A 27,797-nucleotide genomic window follows, 5' to 3' on the forward strand; every position below is an offset into this window, starting at 1 on the left:
GGAATGGGCGGTTTGCTCGCAGTGATGCTGGGTTCAGTTTTCTCTCTGAAACTGTTTAAGTGACCTGCAGTGACTGACCTGGGTCAAGTAAAGACCTTCTGCAGGACTCAGTCCACAGAACTCTGAAGCCACCGCTGCTGCACATGAAGCTGTTCACCTGTTTGTTCAATGTTCAGAGAAATGCGACTCGCCGGAACTGTAGAATCGGTTATCGTTTGCCATTACCCACAACATTTACATTGATTCCCAGATGCCGCTGGTTGCCTGTTTATTCAAAATCTATTCATAGTGAATGTATCGTGCGCCTGATTCAACACTAGACGTCCTTGGGTCCTTCAGAATATGCGTAAACAGATTGTAGCTGATAAGATGAACGATTCTCCAGATATTAAAGCCACATACAAACAGACAGAAGGATTTTTGGAAATATTTGGTAGATAAATAAATTAAAATAGAATTTAAAAAACTTTAAATTAACTGAATAATTACATTAATTTGATCTTGATAATTTGAGGATAATTAAAGTGTTCTGTTAAAAGTTATATCCAGCGGTTCCTGAGGTTCTGGTTCACCTCCGACTTTTTGTATTGATTATTCATTGAACCCTCTCTGCATGCGAAACATAGATCATACTTTCCAATGTTGTTTTTTGCGGCACAGGATCACACTGTTACTAACCTTATTCATCACTGTGCATAATGACTGATAAGAAATGTGGCTTTGTGCTTGGATGTTAGGTTATGAATATGAATTTAAAAGAAAAGTCGTTGTTAAGGTTGTAAAAGGTTTATATGATTTTTATATTCAGCACAAAGCTTCATTGATATTCCCATTGCACACATTATTTGGTTTTTTTAGCATTCCACTCATAACTTCCCTTCCTTCAACACATCCAGCCTGGCATTTGTATTCTTAGAGAAAGAGAGATGTAACCGTGAAAATGTCATGATACCGAGTTATTAATCCTTATTCTCCTCAGCCATAAGTCTTTCAGTCAATTACTTCATTTTCTATTTTTCCTCCTGCTCTTTTCATTATTCCCATTTGTGTCCGGAATAATTTGTTCCTCTCTTTTCTCTTTCTCAGTCTCATCGGCGCTTTTCATTCATCTGTTTTCTAATTACAATCTTTTTTTTATTCCCCACAAAACATTAGAGTTGAGCAAGAAAAAAAGTAAAAATTGATGGGCTGAAATGTTCCTCTCGACAGTATCTCCAAGGAAAACAGATTCTGAGGGAAATAATCCTGTCAAACATCCTTCTGTTGTTTTTTTTTTTCTGTTTTGTTGTGTATTATCTCTATATTTGGTTAGACAGACAAAGATGTTGGCAGCTAAATGGCAGTGCATTAATTGGGCATTTCATTTTGCACCCAACAACAAATACATGGCGTTGAAAAAGTGAAATCCCAAGAGGAACGAGGGTTCAGGCAATACAGACGTGTTTATGTGGCTCTTTCTTTGTGGTTCTCTCCAAATCTGCTTAGTGCTGCAGCTTATACACAAAGGAATCTCTGGAAACCAAATTTAATGGCTATTCATATTCATGAAAGTAAAGTTTAAATTATTTCCTATTTGTCCCGTGTTGTCTTGATGTAGAATCAACTTGTCTTGTCATATAGTAACAGTAGGGAGCAACCCTTGATGTTCGCGTTCAGATAGTTTCTGTTTTATTAGACGCAACGATCCCTGAGATCCCGACCATCCATCATTTTTTCTGAATTTAATTGTTACTTCAGGGTCACATAGTATCTGCTGTGTATCCCAGCATGCACTGAGTGAAAGGAAGGGAAGCTCATCTGGTTTCTACTCCCATACGTACGGCTAAATGCCCCCCCGCACCTACCAAACACTGACCTGAATAACACTGCATGTATTTTTCTTGGATTGTAGGAAGAAAAAGGAAAAAGATCATTCAGTTCCACAAAAAAAAAAACGAATTCAACGCCAGATGAGCCAAAGTGGAATATTTGAATTAGAAGCACCATTAAAATTCAATTAGGTTTCCTCAAACACACAAGCTGCTTTGCTCGAGGAGAGGAAATATTGTGCGTTTTAGTTCAGTGCAGCTGTAATAGACACTCTTTAATACCACACGTCAGCTCTCGTATGAACTTGTTTCAACGCCACGAAGAACTGATGATGGTCCGTCATCCAGATTATCTCAAAACCAACATGAACATTTTACAGTGTCGAGGATCTTTGAGCAGTTGTATAGTACGTTGAGTCATTTTTAAGTGTTAGGTTAAAAAGAGAGAATAGTTCGATTCAATCTAACAAAGAATACTGAAGGAAATAATTTATACAAATGGGTTCAAATTCAAAATATTAAAACAATTTAATTCAAATTTTGATTTAACATAGTGGTCACATACCCTGTAGTGAGAAAACGTTGATTTGAACGATGCAGTGCATGGTAAATTGTCTGGGTTGTGCCTGAAAATAAATAAACACATGAAAACCCAGTCCTCCAGTGCAGAGTGAGGACCAATTCAATTACAGGCCGGCTTATCCATTGAAGCCGCATGTAGCCCTTACCCCCCCATGTCTGGAAGGTGAGGTCTGCGGAGAGTTGAGCTCATTTTGGTCGGTACCCTCAGGAGTAAAGGTACTGAGAAGCCTAGCCCACAGTGTCTATTAAAAGAAACCCATAAACTTTGGCAAATAAACACTTTTGTTCCCCACGGCCCTGTGGTTTAATGGAGCTTTGATTTCTCCCAGAGAACGTATGTCCTTGAGTAGAGTATAGAAGGGTTTCGCCGTCTCATCTTTATATTCGAACACGTGTGACAATCATCGAACACAAATGAGACAAACAATATATGTGAGGAACCAGAACCCAAGGAGCGTTGAGATAACGTATTGAAATAAGAGCTGTGGCAACATCGGAGCGTAAAGAAACAAGCTATCCCCACTAATCATCAGGTGCAGTGCAGACCACACTCACACGGTCCCTCAAGGACCCAGGCTGGGGAGAGGAGGAGAGCAAGCGTAAACTCCTAAGCATCTAAATCACAGTCCCTGGATCCTCAGCAGAGTCGGTTAGAAAGCATAAGGTCAAGAGTCTCATACAAACATGTCCTGCCATGTTCTCTAAGTAGTACACATAAATCTCAGGTCTGCGATGTCTATTTCTTTTTTCAGTATTTACTTTCCACAGACTTTAATAAATCAAGGTAACCGTGTTTTGTCTCATGCATTATTACTGTACTCTAGTTATATCTAGGGCTCATGTCTTTATTGTACTTTCGTCTTATATCTCTGGGTTTATAATGTTAATGTCAGTCGCAGCAGTTGGAGAACAGTATTTCTGTCTCATAGCTTTTGTTGATATCGTCCTCAGCACTAAGCGCTATCAGGGGACTCCAGTTAAAGATGAGCTGAGTTAAAGATACGAGATTGTGAACATTTCTTCATTAAACTGTCTAAAAACAACTTGAGCTATGTCATATATTTAGTTGACATGTGCACTTGCATCATCCAAAGGGTTCATACCCAGACAAATCCCCAATTTTAATCAAGTTAACGGGACATTTATTTTTGGCCGCCTTTTAATTGCGTCATAACTGCTTTGTCTCTGCTGTAATGTCTGAGGCAAATGACGAAGGAAAAACACTCTGCTCGCCAATTAGCCAGTTGGACGTTATATCCTTCCACTGGTTGTATTGGTCACTCGTAGTGGGTCACGGTTTATCATCCCTGTTTTCTGCGTAAAGTGAAAAAACGTTGACCTGAGACACGGTTTTTAATTTCGGTGGTGGTGGTGGTGAAGACAACAATTCCCATGATCCCACGCAGCTTCATCAACGTCATCAAACTCAGTCTTTTGCTATCGTTCTGATTGAGAGACGCAGAGCAGCCAAAATTCCATATTTCACATTTAAAGGGACACGTTGCTTCTTCCCTTTAGTGATTTGACACACGAGTTGAGTTATGTGTACGTTTCTCTTTGCAGGTGAGAGGTGCACACTGGTGTCCCAAAACAAAGACACCCCACATTCTTTATCCCATGAAAGTAATCGAGTTGGCACAGAGTGCTGCTGTGGTTGCAATGAAAGCCTCGCCAGCAGTAAACGCATCCTGAGGTGCAGTGTGTCGACTGGAAAGAAGCAAAGTCCACTGTCTAAGCCCAAAAAGTCCGTGTTATTTTTCTCTATAAAAATATTTGCCAGCCTACTTTTTGTCTTCATGAAAAAATAAACCCCCTTTCAGTCCCCGACGATCAGATAAATATATCTGTGCAACACATATCAATGATCATTTTACATTTCCCAGCAAAAAAGGACCAATAACAAATCACACAGTCGTAGACCACCCTTTGAGTTGATTTAGTCCAACCTGTCACCACAGCATGTTTTGACTGTCAGTCACAGTCTTATCACTCCACACAGTCGTCTGTTTACAGGGTGGGAAACATTCAGCTCAACTGCAATCACTGACTGAGGATAGTGACCAAGTGTGTGGAAGAAACCTGCTTTGCCCAGTGACTACAACTTAACTTTAAATTAGCATAGCATAGTAGCATTGTACTGTTATTTGTATATTTAACAATACCTACAACATTTAAGTCGACATTATCTAACAGCAGACATTGATCAGACGGAGTTCTGCTGTGGAAATGTCACTTTTTTCCCCCACACAGTGCAAAATAAATGAAACCTCTGATAGCCTAAGTGAAAAGAGGACACTGGGCAGACAACAGAGCAGCACAGGGGACCGAGCAGCAGTGAGTTGCTCAGACCACTGGAGGGTAACACGGTAAATATTCATAAATCCATTAGGTTATAATTTGTGCTCCAGAGTAGTCTGTAGCTCTTCTGGCAGCAAAGTCTCTCCTCCGTGCACACGGTATAGGTGTGTGTGTGTGTGTGTGTGTGTGTGTGTGTGTGTGTAGGGTCAAAGTAGTCATATTGTGGGGACCTAATTCAGTTTACATAGTCACATTATGAAGACTGCTTCCCTTATGGATACAAAAAGCAAGTTGATATATATACTATCCTATTAGTGTTTCATAATTTTAAGTGTTTTTAGGGCAGGTGCCATATTCAACTCACTTTTATTCTGCATTGTTATTCGGGGTCTTCCGTGATATGTCCTTCCTTGTGTACTGTTCTTTGTTGTACAATGTACTGTTCTGCAGCTGCTGTAACACTTCGGCCCAGGACAAATTTCCCTACGGGACAATAAAGTATATTAGATTTGCTTTGGTATAATGTAAATCCTTAATTCTAAAGTGAAGACGTGTTTGAAGGTCAAGGTTAGGCAAGCAGTAACTATGGTCAAGTCTAGAGTGAGTCTTCAGGAATCAATATAAGTCAATGTTATGTCCTCTGAAGTCATAGAGATTCGAATGTGTGTGTGTGTTTATGTGCATGTGTGTGTGTACATTATTCTCATGATTCCCAGCAACAGGTTTTTAGGCCAGTAAGCCTTTGTAAAATCCTGAATGTGATTGCACCTCAATTCTGAAAGTATTGTAGCATAAGAGAGTAAAGTAGTGTTTGTGTATGAGTATACTGGTGTGTGTGTGTGTGTGTGTGTGTGTGTGAGAGGGATTATGATGCTGTGTGTGAGACCAAGTATGAATAATCTCTCATAGCGATGAATTAACCTGGAGAGCTGTTGAATTATGTTCAGGGAGATTTCACTCATCACACAAGAGCTGAGAAAAGTTTGTGTTCGTTCATCTTTCATACAAATACTCTTTGGCAAACTACACTTTACACAAGCAGCTTAAAGTATTTTAAAACCAACCATCCACTTAGTCTCTTACGTTTTGCAGTGAAATAAAATACTGTGTTTGTAACTTCCACAGAATTGTCATCTTTTAAACAACTGCGTGTCAGTTGAGGACACATGTCTGATGTGAACATGGGTCGTTTGATACACCCTCGTTCAAAATGAAATATTCAATGACACCGTTCAACACTGACAGGTTGCGCGGAAAGCAACAAGAAATCAAACATTTTGAGTTTGTGGAGCAGTTTGAAGTCCTCGTCCTCTCCCTGTGTGTCCGTCCTCCAGCTGTCCAAACACCTGCAGGTCTGGTGAAATGGAGACTTTTTAATAGCCCGTTGATGAGAAATGAGAGTAAATGTGTCTGTCAATATGTCAGCCCAGTCAATAGACTGCAGATCTGTCAATGACGACTCTCTGTCTTTCGCCCAGTTCATGCTCCACAAGCCGTCGGTCTTCCCGTGACACCAGAAGCATTTAAAGCAGAGTTATAAACACACACACAGTAAAAGATGAGTCATGGACATATGGGTCCAAACTGAATGTGGGACCTTATGTCTACAAACTCCATTCTTACCGGAGCTCTTTTTGCACCTGGTTCATAATGTTTTTACCATAAACCTCCTGCGCGGTGTCTTGTACTCCATTCTACTGACAAAATTAACGACCTCCAGCCCTTAATTACTTTTCAATCCATAAACAAATCTCTTATGGTTGATTGCAATGGTGGAATATTGGCATTTGTCGGCGTGACCCGACTGATTGCAGGGTTGCAACATTTTGCAAACGCTCCGGTGAACAAATCGCCCCAAAAAAAACCATAGCTTTTATTGGAAGGATGTGACCTCTTAGCTTGATTAATGGCTTCATTAGGATTTGAGGCTTTGGGGATGACAGAGCCGATTACATTACTGCATCCTCCTCATCATCATTCCCACCATTTGTTTTAATTAAAGCGAGTGTGTTAACCTGCCATTTTGAATGTCATTTTACAGTGATGTTTTAACTCAGGTTTGACGTTTGGCACTGGCTGTATCCGACTGTTTGAATGAGTTTGTTTGGCGATTTACTCTCGAGATTCAACCACATCAGCTTATCAGGTTAATTTAAGCATTTTGTAACAAACCTGTTCTCCTGCAGACTTTTAATAGTAAATCTTAGTTTGTAGTAGAACAATGTTAGATAATTTAATCATGAATGTCCATCAGGTCACAACTTGGCGGAGCAGTTTCTGTCCTCCTGTGGAATCTGTCGCTGTATCTCCTCAGCCTTACTGTGGCGCTTGTTGCACCTCAGCCCGACACCGGCTCTCATAGGTGACTTTGACAGAGATATCTCCGAGGTTGGGGTGGAATTGAGGCGGCGGAGAATGAGATGCCAGCTGCAGATTTACACGCCTCCACCAGCTCACTGCACATCATTAAACCCAGAGGCCGCTTGCAGTGGCTTCATCTCTGTCCCGGCCCACACAGGCTGCATCAGGGCCCCACACACTGATTTATCTCAGCTGTCTCTCTGACCGGCTTTTCCCACCCAGAGAGAGATGGGGGGCTGATGAGATTTACGCATGTATATGAGATGAAATTCATTTTGGGAAGAGCACATGCTTCCTCTGACAGAAAGAACCCTTCTTTTCTTTTTTTTTTTTTTGTGTTCTCCTGTCTCCGTTCTCTCCTCGACTCGGTTTCCCGCCATACACACCAGCACCGTTCCCGGGGTGAGGATCAGTGATGGATGTTCATGTGCACAATGCCTCTAAAAATACCTCATTGGCACCGGCATTAACTCCCTCTGTTCTCTGTTTTCCCATGATTTCTCAGCTTGTTCTTACATATGGCATAACTTATGATGTGCTGTGGGAACTCACATTATCCCCCTTTGTTGGTCAGCGTAGTTTTATGGTGCTATTAACTTTTTCTAAATTGGGTGAATGTGACAGTAGATGAACTTGAACTGTAAATGTGCAGGTCTCGTTTTGCAGGCGTGCTTAAAACAGAGGTCGTCCACTAACCAAATATGGTTCGATCCCATTCTCCCCATTCCACTTTCCTACGATACCCCAACTTGCCCCTGACAGCTGTGTCGAAGGTGTAGGAGTGATGTAGGATGGAGAAGTGGCTCTTTAGTGATCTTAAAGTATAGAAAAGTGTTATACTGATACAGAACATTCACCATATGCATTTACAGATGCAGGCAGAGACCAAACAAAACATTGTGGCAATGAAGGAACAGAGAGAACAGAATTTGGAGAAATATCACAGCCTGAAGGGGAAACACTGTGTGAGCTCGGTGGAAACTACAACCTCAGTCCTATAGAAAACTGTATAAGATTCCTCACCATAAGAGAAGTTCAACTTTTTATTTCATTTGTTTATCTTTTGTTCCATTCTGTGCAGATTTGGCTTCATTCCTATTGTCTCGGTGAGGGCAGGGCCGTCAGCCGGGGGAAAGATTTGTGTTACAATGACCCTTTAAAATCAAAATGGAGAAACCCACCAGCAAGTGACTAAATCAATAATATATTTGGCAGTAAATGAACGGCAGAGACACAGTTTGTATTGATTTTAATGGACGATAATATATTTCGAATGGCTCGCTTTGAAGTGGAACAGGGCAAATTGTAGTGAGAGGCCATTAGAGCAGGCGAATCAGCAGCTGTCACAGTGTTTGCAGTAGCGGTGACACAGCCAGAAGAGCCTCATGCCATATTCTCATCTAAGTTGCTTGTATATTATACAGATTAATAATACAGAAGCTGGAGCTGCTAGGAGCCGTCTAACCCTAAAGTGGCTTTTCACAGCTGGCTACACTGGTAATCTCGCTGTGAGAGACGTGGATCTTTGGGTTAAAACTCATCGTGGGAAGGTCTGTTTCCAACGGAGCTACACGCTACGGCTTTCATCTCACTGACGACAGCCATCACGGGGCGTTGGAACTGTTATGATTAGTTTTATTGTTCCTTTATTCTTTTAAACCAAAGCCCATCCACCTCCAGTTTGCTCGGGGGAAACTACCTTTGTAAAGAACCCTCCTTGGTGCAGAGTAAAACATGTTCAAGAAAAGAATTTAGCAAAAAATAACACAATACTTGATTTGTGCAACTAAATTATCTGAGTACAAAGCAAAGAGGATCTCATTTCAGAGTGGACCTTGACGTTGTTCATTCTGACGGCCCTGCAGCACCGTCAGGCCTTCTTCAAGTGCCATAGTCCAATTGCAACCCGAGGGGCCGGCGAACCTAATAATGTTGTGGTTAAAAAAGAATAAAAGGTTCACGAGGAAGTTCTGTGATGGAAATTTGGCTCAAACAGTAAATCATTTTACAAATTAATTACCTTTTTTCGCTCAGTACATGCTCCCCTCGGGTGATGTGAGAGAATTTGCAGATGTATGCCGACAACACACCAACTGCATCACTGTTGAACCAAATTACATAAACGTATGAGGCTGCCTGTCATCTTTTATTATTAATTGGATGCGTAACAACATTTTAACACAAAACTAAGCCTCTGCTCTGACCCGTGGGGAAGCAGGACATTATTTTTTAACAAGTTTTACAATTTTGATCTTTCCATTAAAGCACAAATAACAAGTGTGGGTGTATTATTTCGTAATTCTGAGTTTGTAAATCCCACAAGGTGACAACGGCAAAGGGATTGTTTTCATCACAGAAATATTGCATACTTATGGACAGACCAAGTAATCTATGCATTTGTTCCACATGGACTGAACAACTGCTGGATTCACTTCTTTTCACGTAACATAACACCAGAGTTGATTCAAAGCTCTGCACTCCAGCATAATAATTGAGGAGAAGTTCAAATGTGAGTAATCCTCTTGTTCTGGAGGCACAAAGCAGGAGCCCACAACAGAAATATTAAAGTTTTAGGGGTAAGTCTGGATTGGGGTTAAGGTTAGACACGTAGTGATCATGGTTCAGGTTGATTAAGTCGCCAGAGAATGAAAGTCAGACAACTTAACGTCCTCATTAGTGTTGGAAACAAGTTTGTGCCTCTGGGCGTTGCTATTAATGCACCTTTGAACAGACATCATATTAATGCACTGATCTAAGCGACCCCAGTCAATTTGTTTCAAGGTTAAGAGGCTGACAACTATTAAATCAACCTTTACTTTCAACCACGGCTCTGATGCAGGTAAATGTTTCTACAGTATTTCTCCAATAGAGCTTCATGCCATGTTCTGTCATCTACTGTACATTCAGTCATATCAACTACTACATCCTGCAATTAGACTAATTGGTTCTCAGTGAAATTCAACTTATTTAGTGTCGGGGTGAAGTGACTGTAAAATGAAAAGCCACCTAAGCAGGCACTGGCCAGCTGGCACTGCTTTTAGTGGGAGGATTCCAAGCTTTAACAAAAGACAGCGTCAGCAAGCGGTAATACTTGTGACATTTTCTTAACTCGGTGATGAATGGGGCATTTAATGTAAAAGTATATTAATGATGACAAAATTGTACTTCGTTGAGATGCAAAGGTTGGGAGCTTTGTGTGGAATCTAACTCAGCAAAGAAATGGTGTAAAATGGGTTGTATAGTCTTTCTACTAGAGATTTGTGACGTCACTGTTGAACACACCAGGTCTTGTTTTGCGTCAAGAATTCATTAGTGTTGTTTAGTAAAAACTATGTTATAATACTAACAATTACTTTGTAGTCAGCTCACAGACAACATATGTCTGTGTGTTTGACTAACGTTACATTTTACAGGCAAATTAAATTATGATGACATGATATTTTTTCCTAAACTATTGCAAATTTGTAATGTTTGATTAACGCCGACTTGGACACTTGCTATCTTCTTCTCGTTCAGTAAGTCTGATTCTACATTAATTACTCTCTCAGGGTCTCGATACAGCTGACGCATGGCTTTTTATTCCCCCACCACCACTACTGACATTCAGTATTCACGGTGGATGATACCACTCGTGGAGAAGTGTCCCGTGCAGGCCCCTTCTCACTTCTTCCCCCCCCTCATCCCTCAGTTTCACTTTATCAGCTCAACGTACAAATTGGGGCTTAGTGGCTTGATGGCAAATTGAAATTCATTGAAGCATTTACATGACATTTAGCAACGGTCGCATAATGCAGGAATAATCAAACATGTGTCAATTTGAACGGATTCGCTCTGCGCCCTGCGCCGTCTCGTCATTCAGCCAAACGCAGGCTAGCAAGGATATATTTTTACATACATAGTGTTTGTGCATGTGTTTATTTGTGTGTGTGTGTGTGATGCACATACATGGTTGATTTCAATGCAGGAATATTTGACATTTGATAAAGTTCAAGTTACTCTTTCATGGCACGGAGACGGTTCCCTCGTGATAACCATCAACGCAGAGGCCAGTTCATTTGTATGCTACGGTGAAACGCTAAAGACTAGGCCGCTTTAATAATGATGGCAGATTGGCTACTGCAGCTGGTAATCGAGCGAAAACCAAAAAAATCCATTGGCCGGTCTGGAAGGCTTGAGATGTCTCCACTCCATGTCTTTAAACATCCTTATTACTGCCAATTTCCATCTGCGCCAACAGCAAAAAAAAACCATCACTGCCTCGATTGCACCAGGGGCCTGATGTGGCCGCAGTGTGTCCATCAGTTCGCAGTTGCATGAAACCAATTTGGCTGCCGGTCGTTTTTTGTTGTTGTGTTGTGACGTGTCAGCTCTGTAAGTGAGGGAGACGTAAATGTGTGATGATGATGAACCAGTGCTCCACATGAAAGGATCTTTGTTCATACAGCGTGTTTATGTGAAAACCGTTTCCAGCTCACGATTGGAAACGAAAATTCGGATAATTATCGTGACGCTGACAACTGCATCAAGTCTAGGAATTAAATTTCTGTAATACGTGTATAGAAATATACCTTGTACGGTTTGTGTGATAATTTTATATTTGTTTTTAACCCAACTTTGATTTAATTTGAAAGATTTACTGACTATACATGTTTTTTTCACGCTAATTTGAGACTTTTCCATGTCTTTTAGGTCCTAGAAGTCGACGGAACTATGAATGATTTGGGTTTATCAATGACAACCGCCTGCATCTGAAGGTCTGACGAGTGAGTGAGTAAATCTGAGATGTGCTTTCACACGTAGGTCGGAATCACATGTTTCTATCCTGTTGTGTGCTGTGGATTTGTGGCTTCTGAACAAGGAGACTTCAAGAAAAAGAAGAACAATCAATATACACAATTAAGGTTTTAATTTACTGAGCAAATACACTGCGATGTTCAGGAATAATGAAACATAATGAACCTTTAATTGAGCTCCGATCTGCAGTGCATCATGTAGGTCAAGGCAGCAGCAGTCTCTAATATTTCCATTACAAAAAAGAAAATTTTGCACCATTTATCTGCCCTTTTTTGGTGTTTTGTAGTTGCAAGGATCCGTCTGACATAATGTAAACCCCTTAAATGAACACACCCACCTACAAAGAATCACAATAAATCTTTCTTTGTTCCACCAAATTACAAAAAGCACCCCAGTGTGCCAAGCGCCTGCAGCTACAAAACTGCTAAAGGTGCACATGGCTGTATTTTGTGCCCCCTTTTTTTCTTTTTTTTTAGTGATTTAGTTTCCCTGGATGTTAATAATTAAAAGGAAGGAACACAGTTGATTTAATCAGTCATGGTTTAATCAGCCGTTAATCTCACCCTGCAGTTGCATTTCTCATGTTTGGCCTCAACATTCGCTAAATTTGCTGGCGTGCATTATGAATTCATAGCGTTTTTCCCTGCGCCTCGAGATCGAAGCCGACGTGTGCATTCTTTATTTAAAATATGGAATTATGACGGACGACGGGAGGATTACACGCGTTCCATTTTTCATCAGTTCAACACACATTTACAGCATTGATTGACATTTATTTTGGGAGCTGTTTTGCATGCATCATTCATGAGAGTCGTTTCACCTCCCCTTCAAATGGCCTTCAGAGAATACTGAGAATTGAGCATTTACACCTCGTGAATGGTGAATTTTCTGTGTTGCGGCGTCCAACCTACAGAAGAAAAACACAGCAGAAGTTTGTACAGTTTCAGAAGTCAGTCGTTTACAAGTACACACACACACAGACACACACAGAAATGTTATTTGAAAAAAATAAAAGAGCGCATTAGAATGACTGAAGAATACATGAAAAGCACTTAAATTGAAAGCGATTTGGAATTTATGTGTCTTTGCAAAGCTTTTCAGACTCCTTTGTGCCAGCGTCTATGGAAAATTACTACGCATCAGGATGAGAAAAGAAGACATGGAGAGGATTTGGGAAAAAAACAGGTGCAAAACAGAGAGATTAAACCTCATGTATCTGCAGAGCAATCCAGAGCCAATATAAAGGGGCTCTCTCCGAGCAGCACGCCTGCAGAGCAAGCAGGTGTTTGTGCTCTTATCAGGCTGGAGTCATGCCATATCAACCACGGCCTTTGAAACATGAGATAACGTAGCACGATACCCGGCATTTGATGTTGAAATAGACTGATAGATGCACGCCGAGTGAGGCAAAGGAAAAAGTCTTCAAATTTGCATGTCGCATCCCGGAGATTAGGTTTAAGGCCTTCAACCATCTGTGATAATTCTGTGCCGAAGATGCCGCGGATTGTTATCGCCGGGATCAGATGCTTCAAGTAGATAGCTCTATGAATTATTTGGATTGGTTTGCCTCAATTATACATTACAGTACGTCTGCTTGACAATTCTCCGGCGGAGTGTCGGTGGAGGATTTTCCTGTTTCCTGAATTTTTAAGTTGCGACGGTAAAAGCGACATAACTGGTAATTACATTCAGGAGGCGTATGAATGAATCATATTGGCAGTTATTACGTCAGCAGGGTGATGTTACACTTGTAAAGAATATTCTATATTCTGTTATTTAGATTTTTTTAAACATTTCAAAAGATTTGTGGTAATGAGGCGAAATTTGGTATTGTACATAATTTAGCCTGACAGAGAATTATACAAAAATACTTCAGCAATATAAATTTCTTTCAAAACTTTTCAGCATAAGTCTGTGTGTGCTAACAGGATTCTGGGGTAATTGGTTGGATAAGATGTGTGTGTGTGAGACACAAGCTGTACTCTATTGTTTTGTTGATGCACATTTAAAGCAGCTTATGAAACAGGAAGTCACACAACATGCTGCTGATGTGAACGGAGACGGGTTCTCTGTTTAGCTCAGTCCTGCGTCTGTCATTCCACATCTGTTCAGTGTTTTTTCGCTCAGCGTGCCTCCTCCGCTCCGTCTCTCTGACGGGCGTGCATGTTGAATGAGTGTGCATCAAGTACAACAATCCCTCAGATGCTTTTACATGGAAAGTGGGAGGATATGAGACTAATATGTAAAAAAAAAAAAGAAAGAGTGTGAAACAGTATCTAACTCTCTTTTTCTTAATTTTTCAATGCTGTCCTTTTCTGTGTTTACTGTCGTGTGACTTACAGCCATTAGTTGCATGGTGTTCTCTATACAATCTGCACATATGGAACAGGCTCTTACAGATTGTGTTTTAATGTTCCTGTCCATATGTATCAGATGCACACAACTTTCCAAATAAAGCTTTGTATTGTGTGCAGCATATGCAAGGATCCAGGTGTTCAGTATGTGTGTGTGTGTGCGCGCGTTGCAGCTGGCTCTCTGCTGCATGCTCCTCTACACTGAGGCACTCGGACAGACCCCTTCAGCATTAATTACTGCGGCCATTAATCAGACCAGCACAGATAGCTGTGTAATCCCTCTATAATGCAGTTTTCTGGAGGGGGCCACCAGTGTTAATTAGATTTGATTGCATACTGGTATGATGCTGCACACAGAACATCTTAAAGTAATAATGAGAAGATAGATCAATTGGTCCTCTGTGGTATTGGTCCTATAGTGCAGTTTGCGGTTTAAATAAAGAGCATGATTTTGCCTCTAAGAGCAGAACTATCGATTTGTTCCATTCAAACTGGGAAGCTGGAATCCTGAGTTGCCAGTGGGAACTTTCCACTGAAATGTCCCCTTAAGTCTGAAAACACTCATTTACACACAACCTCGATCCAATCCAGCCATCGTGGCATCACCAGGGGTGAAAGCTATCGTCAATAACTGTTTATTCACAGTTCTGTCTTATTTGTGTCTCATTAAATCGGTCCTACACACGGAGCTGTCCAACTTCTATCTGTGGACGTGTCGCTACAATGATGTTATGCACAAAATACGACTGAATGCGTGGATATCAGATGGCATCGCGTATAACTTCCAACTTGACCTGACCTCTGAAATATGAAGCTTCCTCTCCTCTCCCATACCAAAATCTAATATGTGTATTTGCAGTGGCGTCAATATTATATCTCATACAAATAAATCACTGAAATAAAAAAGCTGTTTGTTATTAGAGCAGTGATTTACAAGTGACATTGAGGACTCTTATCTGGGCTCGATAAGAGTCTTTCAGTTTATCCTAAAACAACAGAAAATATGAACACCCCATAATGTTGTACATTATTTTATAACGCTATCTATTTCGGTTGTTCCTCAACGTCCTATCTGAACTGTTTTTTTTCACAGAGCTGAATTTAGGGCAGACGTGACGAGCATTACTTCCACAGATGTTACCAGTGTCTGTGTTATGTTGAGTCAAGCTCAGCCAAACGCATTAAGCTTCCTGCACTGATGGAACTCTCTGCATTACTATACAGTACACAAACATAATTCAGGGTTCTGCATACAAATAAATATCCTGGATACAGTTCTGTGAAAGACTTGATGTTCACATTTGGAAATAACCCAATGTGACACTTGGCACAGTTATTTATTCTTCCTTCTTGTTCTTCCTCTGTTTTTCCCACCTCTCACTCCTGCACCATTTTTTTTGTTTTAAATCAAGCATGAGTCAGATTTTGCTTTTTAAAAGTAAAAATAATAATAAAGTAAATGTAGTGCGCATTCCCAACTCCAAACAGATAGCAAATCACAACCTCATTGATTGTAGCTGATTTATATATATTGGAAGACTCCCACGCTCTTGTCTTGATCCTGCACCGATCACCATTGAGTTTGGTCGCTTCACTGGTTCTGTTGGCTGTAAAGTCACAGCTCATATTCCCATCTCTCTTTACCTTCTGGCAGAAAAAAGAAATAAACCAAATAAATGGCTGATTTCCTGAGCTACTGCCGAAACACAGGCTTTTTTTTTTTTTTTTAACCTTGCGTTAACGTCCTTTCAGTCATTTGCACTCAGCAGCTGAGGCAATACGGAGAGACGGCGGCTAACTGTTGCTTCACCTATGCTGGAGCGACTGCTGGTTTCCTGCCGGGGGAAAAAGGCCGCGTGAGGCCAGGGAGAGGGGGCCGGCCATCTGGACCAGGATTTGTATGGAGGCCCATGTGGTGTTCTGCTGCAGACTGACTCGAATGCAATATTTGTGTGCAGGGTCAGAAGTTCATCACATCTCATGGTTCTAATATCACTGAGCCAAGCAGAACTGAGCTGTCAAAGTGAAACGTGGACATAATTCACCACGCCGAGGTGTTGCCTTCAAGGTGCCGTTTAAAATATTGGAAGTTATGAAAGAGTCATTAAAATACATCATTATTAAAACATGACTTATTTGACATTGGACACCGGGTAGGTAACGCTGTTAGAGTTGCATAATATAAACCATGAATATTGAATTCATTCATTTAACAAAACACGGTCCCGTAACACAAAGGTGCAGAACCCCACTTAAATTGGAGGAACCCCAAACCTGAGGGAGAATAAATGAATTAATGCTCTTAAGCTTTATTTTCGGACGTCGCCATATATAAAATGCTGGTTCTTTTTTTTTTCTTATACTTGTGTATGTTATATTTTGATTTATGTTCACAGTTTGTGAGTCAGTCTCAGAGTCATTGATGGTAATGAGTAATGAGTGTTTGTGTTGCGGTGCTACACAGCGTTTTATAGCTGGAGGGAAACATACCATGATTCTTCTATTGAGCTCTGCATAAGCACATATTTCTAACAAGGGAAAACAATTACATTCAAGCTCTTTGTGTGTGTGTGTGTGTGTGTGTGTGTGTGTGTGTGTGTGTGTGTGTGTGTGTGTGAAAAGAAAAATGAAATATTGCACCAACAGTGACCTTGACCTGTCCTGTTGGTTGCTGACTGAACATGTGACCTGAGTTACTCCACATTGTGTTAGTTAAAACAACACAGACAAACAATATAGATGCGTTAATTTGCAACACACCATGCCGTCCTCACAATTGCCCTTGAGTTCATTGTCATTGTGAATCCACTCGTGCAGCTTCCCCTCTGATTCCATCCATACATTTTTTTTAAATCATGCTTATTTTGGAGCTGGAAAGTGATTACTGGTGGCAGCGTTTCCTTTTTTCTTCCAGCACCACTTAGTCCCCCAGCAGCATTAATCAATGTGGAACGCTTTCCCCAACAAACACTCTCATTAATGCGTATATAACCCGGAGTGAGCACACTGTGCAATGAAACAGCTTCATGACACAGAGAGCATTAACCTGCTATTTGTCTCCATCTTACTGTAGCGCTCATATCGATTGGTTTTGCCTGTTTCTTCTTTCCCAGTGTGGAATGTTTGAAAGACATTAAACAAGGAAACAATACTCACACAGGGAACTCAGCAGGCCAGGAATTAGACTGTGTCGATATTTATAAATTTTGGAAAGGTTTAGCCACAATATTTTTTATTCCACGACACAAACAAAGAGGACAACACACAAGCACAAACTCCAAAGTGTATTTTATGAACAACTGGCCGACAGTCCCCGTGTGAAACCACATTCTAATTCACTCGATCCATTTTATTGCGATCTGCATCAAATTGTACACACTCATTAAAAAGTCCCCTAAACTATTCTTCACAGAGAAATCAACCAACAAATAAAAAATGCCCTGTCTCCTTATGTTAAAAAACTGAACGTGATCCATAATAAAATTTAATTGGTTCTTATATAGTTATGTGTTAATCCATTCAATAGTTTATATGTCATCCTGCAAACAAACAAATTCAGAGCTATTAACTATGAGAATCCAGTTAATGCCCTGACACAAGTCTTATCACAAAGGGATCGTTTATGTCTGCTCTAAAAAAAATACAGTGAACTGAACATGATGTACATTTCTCAAGAAATCCAGATTAAGGTGCCACATATATGAACAGAAAATTATATTGTGCGAGGATGAAGCATTCTGTATCCTTGGTATGTGATGACATGTCACGGCGAGATGTTCCTCGGAAATGTAAAGTGCTCCGTGCTGCACAGTGAGCTGATGATTCAGAGGGCAGAGATTTTGCTGCCTCTGTTGTTGTAAAACGCTCCTCTTCATCTTCCCCCTTTTGTTCTTTATTTCTGTCTCTTTCACAGTTTTTCCTGTCACCTCCTCGCAGCAGCACACACACACACACACACACGGACACACACACACAAAGAGCCGTGCACCTGCCACAACAGATTGATTGAACAAACAGAGAAGTGTGTTGCACACGCTGAAGGACACACACACCTCCTGCAACCGGCCACACTATCTCTGTGTCCTCTATCTGGAAGGTGCCGGGTGTCTGTGACTTCCAGCTTTGTTGGGGAAATTTCTACAAGATCTTTTATCTCTCTAATGCTGAGCTGCAGGTTCGGCCACATTTCCCTCACAGCTGCATCTGCCTCTAATGGCAGCGAGAGCTCGTCGGAGAACTTCTCGAGTTGGCAGGGTCCAGGCTTTTCTCTGAAGTCGGAGGTAAATGGAGCAAACAACGACAGTGACAGGGCCATTATCAAGGGTGTTTCAGTCCCACTCTGCAGTAAGTCTGACAGAGTGCTCTGTAGGTCAGCGACGTGCAACTTACCCACAACACCACTGCAGTTAAACAGTCCAGAGCGTATTTCATGTTGTTTAAGACAAAGATTATGGTCAGAAAAGCTTCAGCGGCTGAACACGTTCTTCCGTCATATAATTGGAGTTTATTTGAAGTGATTACTGTAATTTTGTGAAAAATCTATTCAAGAAAGTACTAACATGCTGTAGACTTGAAGAAAGTTAATCACGGTAAAACACATTTTAAATAATTAAATTAAACTTCTGGTATTTTTGTTTCCATGACGACAATGAAATCAAATGAATGAATTGGACGACGTTGAAAGAACGAGTAATTTAGAGTGGGTTTTTTTTCTTTAGAAAATTATGATGACCATGTACCTACTCTCTCAGTATCGCTTCTATGTTATTGACCTTATACCGTGCATAAGCTGTATTAAGTTATATACATTTATTTTGTATATATATATATATATATGTGTGAAAGAAATCCAAATAGCCAACTGCAATATAAAAAAAAACATAAAACAACCCAACCATGACTCTATGTGAAAGGTTTCATTGGGTTCATAACACAAGCCGTTCTCTTTTGCTTGTAAATGAAATATACATTGTTTGTATATTTTTTTCTCAAAGGCATTGTGCATTTCTTATAATCACTCTATTAATTCAAGGCTGCACTCATAAAAGGACTGTTTGAGCTGCAGCAGTTTTTTCAGGATTGACATTAAAGAAAGGTTTATTGTTTTTACGATGCCATGTTTTACATAAGGGAAAAGCAGATTAAAAGTATATGAATGGTGTATAATTTAATAAGTAGTGTTACAGTAGCAGTCATGGTGTGTAATTAGTGCTTGAGGAGAAATGTTACCTCCACCAAGGAGGTTATGTTTTCAACGACGTATGTTTATATGTTTGTTTTTTAGCAAGATTATGCAAAAACTACTGGACAAATTACTATGAATCTCGGTGGAAGGATGCGATGTGGGTCGGGGAAAAGCACTTACAATTTTGGTGTGGGTCCGAATCAGGGGGCGGATAGGGGATTTTACTTTTAGCTATCTTTTACATTGCCAGATTTTACAACATTTTCGTTGATTTCCCATAAAATAATTTATGGATCATGATGAAAAATGAAAATCAAACGTATTCAGGGGACTGATATTTCTCAGTGTGTGCAATCTGGTGGAGATCCAAATGAAAATCGAGCTCTAGTGAATTGAAATGTGATTTTGTGGTGGTATGCACTGTAGTGGTGCACGTGGCTTTAATGCTTATGCATTAGGAATAAATTAATTTAAGAAGAAACAAATATCCCCCGAAAATTATTCCAGGTCTCACTTGCCGTGTTCATCCCATCATCTCAGAACTGCAGAATCCTGCACAGATATATCGAGGGTCTTTGTGCCGCGACTCTGTCTTAGAGCTGATTTACTCTCTCGTGTCAGCATTAGATCATCCAGGCCTTGGTGGAATCTGATTGAGGTCTGATTGGTTCTTATCTGAGCATGAAAACCCCTAAATTCTTCCATGTTCTTATCCTATGTGCAATTTATCGCACAATGAGACATTTATTAGTGTTCGGCACGAATTTACATAATTCCATGTATTAATATACTCCTCATATTATGTCATCATATCGCCATTTGGTGAAAATGCGAGATGCCATTTATTGGAGTTTTGAGGGACCAAAGTGTTCATGTCACACACACACACACACACACACACACACACACACACACACACACACACAGTGTTAGTGATGTCAAGGGAGAAATTGCTTTTCTGGGACCCCTGCTGTACTTCAAGGGTCTCGCTCTGGGCTTATGTGGCGCCTGTTTTGAGAGGATTGCCTTCCGTTTGTTTGGACTTTGAGGAAATCTTTCTGTTTTGTCATTTTAACTTTGTGTTATTAAAACAAAAAATGTGCGGAGAACCCTCCCCGTTGCCTCATATAGGTCATATGATAAACACAGCGATGCCCTTTCAGTCAATACATGGACTGATCATATTTCCAAGTGGTTGGCTCGTAGGATTCACACTGTAAAATGATCTGATTAAAAATAAGGACATTAAAGTGTGCGACACTCAATCTAAATAATCTAAGGCAGCAGCTTGTGCTTTGTGTTAAGGATGATGACACTGTGGGATAGCTCATGCACATTTACACTCAATGGTTTTCAAACAGCTGCCCCCATGAACGAGAATAAAGCATTTGTGGGGGAAAAGTCTGACTTCTCCTCGTGACCCATCACATACACAAAACTGGATAACCTGTCCTCCTTTCAAACGGTCACCTTGCTTTTATAATCATGCAAATTCTGCAGCCGTTGAATAATTATTTCAAATCTTTTCAGTTTTTCTCTCTTTTTCTACTCCAGACTCTCCATGTGTAAAATACTTAGCCATCTAATTCTCATCCCCTGTTCATTTTGATGCTAATCCATAATTCTGCAGAAAAAGAGAGGAGCTCTCTGGAGCCGAGATCAAACGCCCGGCTGAGCCCAGCAGGACCCAGGTGTTTAAACGCTCTCACATTACTACATTGTAAGAAAAGCTCCTTCCTAACTCGTGACAGGGTGAAACAGTGACCCTTACAGACAAACAATGACAAATGTAGTGCTGATGTTGAACAAGGGAGACAGTCTTTCAGGTTTATTGGACAAGACTGTGGGCCTTGTTGTGGTGGCTGCGCTGAGACTGTAGCTCGCCCCTCAACAGAAATATTTGCATTTCAAAAAGCCGGCGGAGAAAGTGCTTCAGAGTTGTCCTCATCATCCAGGTGTGCACTGTAATCCTCTTCACATACACTAATACTTGCAGGAGCATGATGTTTTCTCCATGTGCACCCACTGCTGTTGCATGTCTGAGACCAGTTTTTCCTAATACCACAGGGTGTATAGGCAAATAAAACAAATGCTAAAAGAAGCAGATATTTTTCCTTGATTCACACTGCTGTACTAGAAGCACATATCCCTAACCTCAATTTAAGCTAACTGTGAAACTCCTTTGAACATGATCTGTAAATCCCAGACAAGATTTGGCAACATAATGGATCAGAGTTATGGGTTTGGTTGGATTTGTGCAGGGGGCATTTAAACTGAAGTTAAGTTTCTTGTGACCAAGGTTAATTGTGTTTCTAAATCAGTAAATGAGGTATTGTTGCGATATAAGATTTAAGGGGAAGGAATAACCTCAGTCAGATTAGTCGGCAGACGCTCTCAGCTCCACCACAGATCGCACCTCAGTGTGGGAAATATACTAATCTCCAATGTCATCAGTCACTGTCTGAGATATTCTCTTCTCAGAGGAAAAGGATTACAATCCACACTTTTATCCAGCTTAATTTTCTCAGTAGTACCAGCAGGGTTTAAATTGTTTTAAATCCACCTAATGTGTATGTGATACAAGCTTTCTTTATTTAATCCGTTCGCTAATATCTGAAAAAAATCAATTCTGAGAAAAAGAACATCCCTTAAAACTGAAGAAAGTGCATTTGCATGCATTTGAAAATTCTTGATTTCTTACATACTGTTTTATGAAACGGCGAGCCGCCAGAAAGAGAGCGGCAGAGATTGTCATCCACAATCTAAGCAGTTTCACACTATTAAGTTACCAACATCTTTGCTCAAATTGCTTGTTTGCTCAAATTGCTATGGTAGCGGCTGTCTCACAGGGGCACTTATCTCTACTGGAACTGCATATCTGCACATGATTACAGGTTTCAATCACAGTTGGACGATCCACTACCAAACGTGAAGGAGAAAAAAAAGAGGAAAGAAGGGAAATAGCAATAGGTAGCACATCATACGCTTGTTCTTGATGTGAAACTTTCCCTTGTTGACATTGTTTCTCCATTAAACATTTACACAATGTCTCTAATTATGTTAGCACGAAGATGCCAAAAGTCTGGTGCACTTCTCTTTGCTTTTTTGCTGGGCTGATGTTTAGACATTTTTAACGGCCCCTTAACTCGATTCTATTCACAAACATAATTGTGCCGTGTAACGTTGGAGGAATGGACCTGGGTAGAAATATTTTAATGTTGAGGCTTACAGTGAAATAAGCAGGCAGAGGTTTGGATTGAGTTATCACGTAGATACCGGACTGTCAGACCCCGGTAGTATCGGGACCTTTAAAATGCTTCACACACCACATTACCCTGGTGTTGAGTCAATCACGGCCTTTGCTTTGTTATGTACGTGATGGGAACATTTGGTGAGTTGTACTGATGATACAGAAACACTTTATTTTAAGACATATGTCAATATGGTACAATATTAGATTACAGGTGACATATTATGCTTTATCAGATTTATTCCCTCTGGCATGTTATGTAGTTTGTTTGTGTATCTTGAAAGGTCATGCAAACTCATTTCTTGAGCTTCTCTCACAGAAAACTCCCGAAGCTCCTGTAACACCTCGTCAGTATAGTTCAGCCGATACTACTGTGTTATGTGACATCACAATGTCCCACATTTGCATAATACATGCCCAGCAGCTACAGTCGGGCAGACCTCCTAACAAAGTCAGGTAAAGCTAAAGCGGAGGTCGCCATTTGCTACGCACGCTGGAAGTGGTTGACCAATCACGTCAGAGCGGACCAGCCAGCCAATCAGAGCAGAATGGGCTTTTTCAGAAGGGGGAGGGGCCTTAAAGAGACTAAAGCTAAAACCAAGTGTTTCAGTCCAAGCTGCAGAAATGGACAATAAGAGGATAAACACGTGAACATTAGAGTATTTAAAACCTTTTCAAGTTATAACCCAAAATCAAACAAGAACCTGGATACGAGCCAAATGTATCTCATTTAAAACAACAGATAGACAGACAGGAGAGAGTGAAACAGGAAGACCAACTTGTGGGTCCTCAGTGTCACTGAACAATGACTCATGCTGGTTCGTTCCCTATTTTTATTTTAAGCCCAGTGCACTGTATTTATAGCAGCCTGAGCTCTCTATGGATTAAGACAAAGTCGGCAATGGGCAGTGTGTGTACATCCTTATTCTGAATGATTGACTTTTCCTCTTTGTACAGATCGATACAGATTCAGACATAGTCAACCATTACGTTTTTTTTTTCTTTCTAAAATCCAGCTAGAATTGAATTGCCATAGAAATCCGCTCTGCCATTTCAGAGGGAGGAAGAATCACTACTCATGGGAGAACTGTTTGTTTTTACGCCTTCTGTCCTCGTAAAAGTGGCACTCAATTTGTTATTTGTGTCAATATGGACAAAAATCTCTATATTCACTGTCCACTATCGTCTATAGAGTGCCTCGGAATAAGTAGTGAGCAAGGCATGTGCACCACTTTCTGCCAACATCCGTACAATGCAAAGCTCAGCAGTTTATAGATGTAAAAATGTGTGTGACTCAGCTGACAGTGGTGATATAAAATGATGATGATTCGTGTGAAATTAAAGCCCTATGCTGCTCTTTCCTGAGGTGTCCACTTTATTTCACAGTTTTAGGGGACATGAAGTCCGTTCCGCAGCGCCGCAATTATCAGTTTGGAGTCTTATTTAATTTACCCCAATCTCCATCATCTTTCCTAAATTATGCTTCACCTCATTCAAACTGATTGCATTAATAGATCTGAGCCGAGCGTATCAGCAGTCAAGATGACTTCGGGTCTCTTCTCAGAAGTGATGAAATGTAACAACATTTCCTTTTACTTTTCCCTTCACTTACACGGCTCTTGTGCCCTCATCCTCGAAGTCCTTATTAATCATCTAACGCCTCCTGTGACTTATACAGCTTGAATGCAGATGATCACACTGTGAATATGGACGGGGCTTCATTTCTCTCCACTTATCATGGGACGTGATGATGAATCCTAACGCAGTGACACAAGAAAGAATAATTATTTTACTTTGTAGCAACTTAAATTGGCAATGTCAGGCTTTCGTTTTATTAATTTTTTCTTAGAAACTCAACTTTGTTTTGCATCAAACCCATCACAAGGGCAAACACTTTAATGTGACCAACTGAAACAGGCTATTTACAGTTGATGATGTTGTAAATAATTAGAGTAACTCTTTGTATGGTTCATTGTTTTTACAGTCAAGTGATAACGGTGCAGTCAGGAAATAAAAACTGACTAAATAGACACAAAAAAAATGTAATTAGAATAATCACATTGCTTAATATATGAAAAGGCTAATCCAGTACAGTCCTTCTTTTGTGTTTGGCCTGAGTAGTTAAAATCCACTTTCTCTAAAAAAGTATAAAAAAAATACATATGCTATACATACACACACATATATACACATTTTTATACATATTTGTGAATTTCAGTTGAATATTACGCTCTTTAAATTTGCTCTGTATGAGCCTCTGCTCACTGAAACCCAAATCCCGACCAACAGACTGAAGAGGAAATACTCCGTCTGCCAATCACGCACAATTAAACCCCGTGGGGGTGACATCACACATCCATCGGTGAAAGATCAACAAGGCGACGAGGGAAACGAAACAACGATGGTTTTGGAATTCAAATGCACGCCTTGGACTGGTCTCGGATAACAATGTCCATTTGTGTAGCTCTTGTGTCATCCCTCTATTTCCCTGTCAACTTGTCTCGTTTCATAGCCGACTTGGATTATGGCCCAATGTGGCTAATGTGGCATGAAATGATGAGGATGCTGTGTCATGCTTCACATCACATGTAACAGATTCCCTCTAATAAGCATATATTATGTACTGAGATGCATTATACAGGACATGTAGAAACCCAAATGTAATACATTGAAATATTCATAAAAATGTCACTTTAAAGTAAACTAGGGATGCCAATAAGGCATTTAGGCACATTAAAATGAATGGCATTTAAAAATACATGTTAAAAAATTGAAACCAGAGGAAGCTGGATGATGGTTTTTTTCCTCCTTTGTGTGTCTTTAAATGGATTTGATGTGGACCTCCCTGCAAAATCCTGCTTTTCCCTTCCAATAGAAAGTCATTCGATGATTATAGTGGCCAACATAGAGCAGCCTGCTTCACACGTGGCCCTTTCTATGGATCATCATTTAAAATATATGGTAAGATTTAAAATTAGTGACATTTTCAGTTTCAAATTGTACTCATTGTCTTATGGAGCCGCTCTGCTGTGGCTACACTGGCTCCTTTACGGGTGTGATTTCAAGAACACGTGCCCTTTTCCTCTGCTAAATTACCACCTTACACAAGAAGTAGCAAATTGTGAGAGACGCAAGACCAGAAGTGCTAAATTAAAAAGCTGTTAAGTGTTAAGTGATCGTAATTATGTAGAAGTGTTCAGTGGAGACGAGGAGGACTACAGCACACAGGCCGGGGCTCTGCTACCCCGCACACAGGGAGTAATTATCCACGAAACTCTTCTGGTTACTTTATTCCTGGAAGAGGTTCACAGCCTCATCACACATCCTCCAGGTGTCCATAACAAACAACACACTTGCTAACTTGCACTTCGGCCAAATCATCAGATTTTGTTTTTTGAAAAAAATCTCTGCACAAAAGAAACTCCCCCCTTTTTCAAGCAGATGCAATTTGTCCAACGACAAAAAATCCTGCATGTGAAATATCCATCGAATAAACAAACCATACCTCGTATTAGGAAAGAGCTCCACGCAGGTCAGTGGTAGCTTTTGGCCGTTCTAGGGATTCTAAGCGTCCCCTGCTGTGCTATGTAGATTCATGCTGGGTGCAGCTATAAATACATGTCATTACCGCCTGCAAATGTAGAAGAGCACAAGCGAAATGGAGGCTGAGGCGAGCCTGTTGTCGTGGCCGTGTCAAAGCATTTCAGCGCGGGTACTATCATTTTGTGAAATCTCAACTGCCACACACTTTTCTCATATACACAACCGTATGCTGTGTATTACCGCTTGACAGAAAAATAAGTGCAGCGCTAACAAATCTATATAGGACGCTGACACCACCCGATTAAGCATTTTTAGACAGAAATTGTGCCACTTTTTTCCCCCCACATTCTCGTGCCATATCTATCTAAATTAAACTTGTCATACTCCAAATGAGGCGGCTGTCAAAATAGCAGAGTGAGCCAGCAAGGACTTGACAAGGAAATAAATAAAATATAACGGATCAGGTCGTGGTCAGCAAAATCAGCAGCCATCACTCCTGCTACCCCGTCCTCAACCCGCCCAAAAAGTTAATACTTGCATAGACTCAGCAGTGCCAGGCTTAAGTATGAGGATTAGGTTGTCAGAACCTTTATTTATCCCCCAGGGAGAGTCACGGAGGTGTAGGTGACCCACGGGGTCCGCACGTGGCTTTATACAGGGATCGAGATGAGCCACTGGTGAACATCCTCTGGGCAGCTGCAAAGTTATGGCACCTCTAATTTCCTCTCCGGGGCAAAGATTGGTATCAGATTTGACAGAAATGTAGGCCTGATATATGTGAAGCAAGGCAAGCAGAAAACACAGAAGATAAAACAAATTTAAAGTTAGCCTCAGTAAAGCCATTACATTAAAATCTATTAGCCGTTTCAGCCATGTTTCATATTTATAGTATGATCTGCCAGGGATTAATAAAGCACCAATTTTTTGAATTAAATCAGTTTTTACTTAATGGATTTTCAAAGACCCGTTTTAAATGTTTCCTCGGTTTGAATATGAATTAAACATACTTTCGACTTTCACACCGGCTGGTGCAAATCCTGCTCTCTCTGCCCGAGGTACAAGATGCAGAGATTCGGGGGCGACTTTATAATTCATGGTCCCTCTCCCCGTCATCCGACACACAGGAAGCACTGATTGACTCATCTTTTGGAGGGAAAAAAAAGCATCTCACAAACTAGAAGGATAAAACTTTTCCATTAAAACAAACCATTCTGGGAACGTTTTAACACGTGCCATCCATGGAGGGTTAGAGATATAAAAGTCATGAACACAGAGTACACAAACTACAGAAGTGTAGATCAGAGCCATAGAAATTATGCAATTAGGGCGAAAGCGACATCTCTCATCCTCCCTTGAGGAATTTCCTTTTTATCACAGACAAGCTGCAAGGCTGGAGATTTTCAGACATGAAAGTGCAACGATAGGTATGGAACACTCGTGCTACAGCGACTGCACCACATGTTTAATATCTCCAATGAATCCATTATAATCATGTGTAAAAACAGGTAAGATGTTATTTCCCATTCCCTTTTTCTGAACTGTTCTTGCTTTTTTCCTGAGCCTCACACATACCCCAGCTCCTGCAGGATTAAAGGGGTCTGTTATAGCCTGCAGCAATCAGA

At 40.6% G+C, this 27,797-nt stretch overlaps 1 protein-coding gene across 1 annotated transcript in view; it reads left to right on the forward strand.

Moving 5' to 3' along the window:
• lrrc4ca (leucine rich repeat containing 4C, genome duplicate a) overlaps positions 1-27,797 on the forward strand; it is a 144,712-nt gene that overhangs the window by 41,237 nt on the left and 75,678 nt on the right. The window contains exon 2 of the mRNA XM_034588581.1: positions 11,739-11,812. The gene's annotated coding sequence lies outside the window, so the exon portion shown is untranslated. The remainder of the gene's footprint in view (positions 1-11,738; positions 11,813-27,797) is intronic.

The sequence above is a fragment of the Hippoglossus hippoglossus genome, chromosome 6 (genome assembly GCF_009819705.1).
Source record: "Hippoglossus hippoglossus isolate fHipHip1 chromosome 6, fHipHip1.pri, whole genome shotgun sequence".
Taxonomy (NCBI): Eukaryota; Metazoa; Chordata; class Actinopteri; order Pleuronectiformes; family Pleuronectidae; genus Hippoglossus; species Hippoglossus hippoglossus.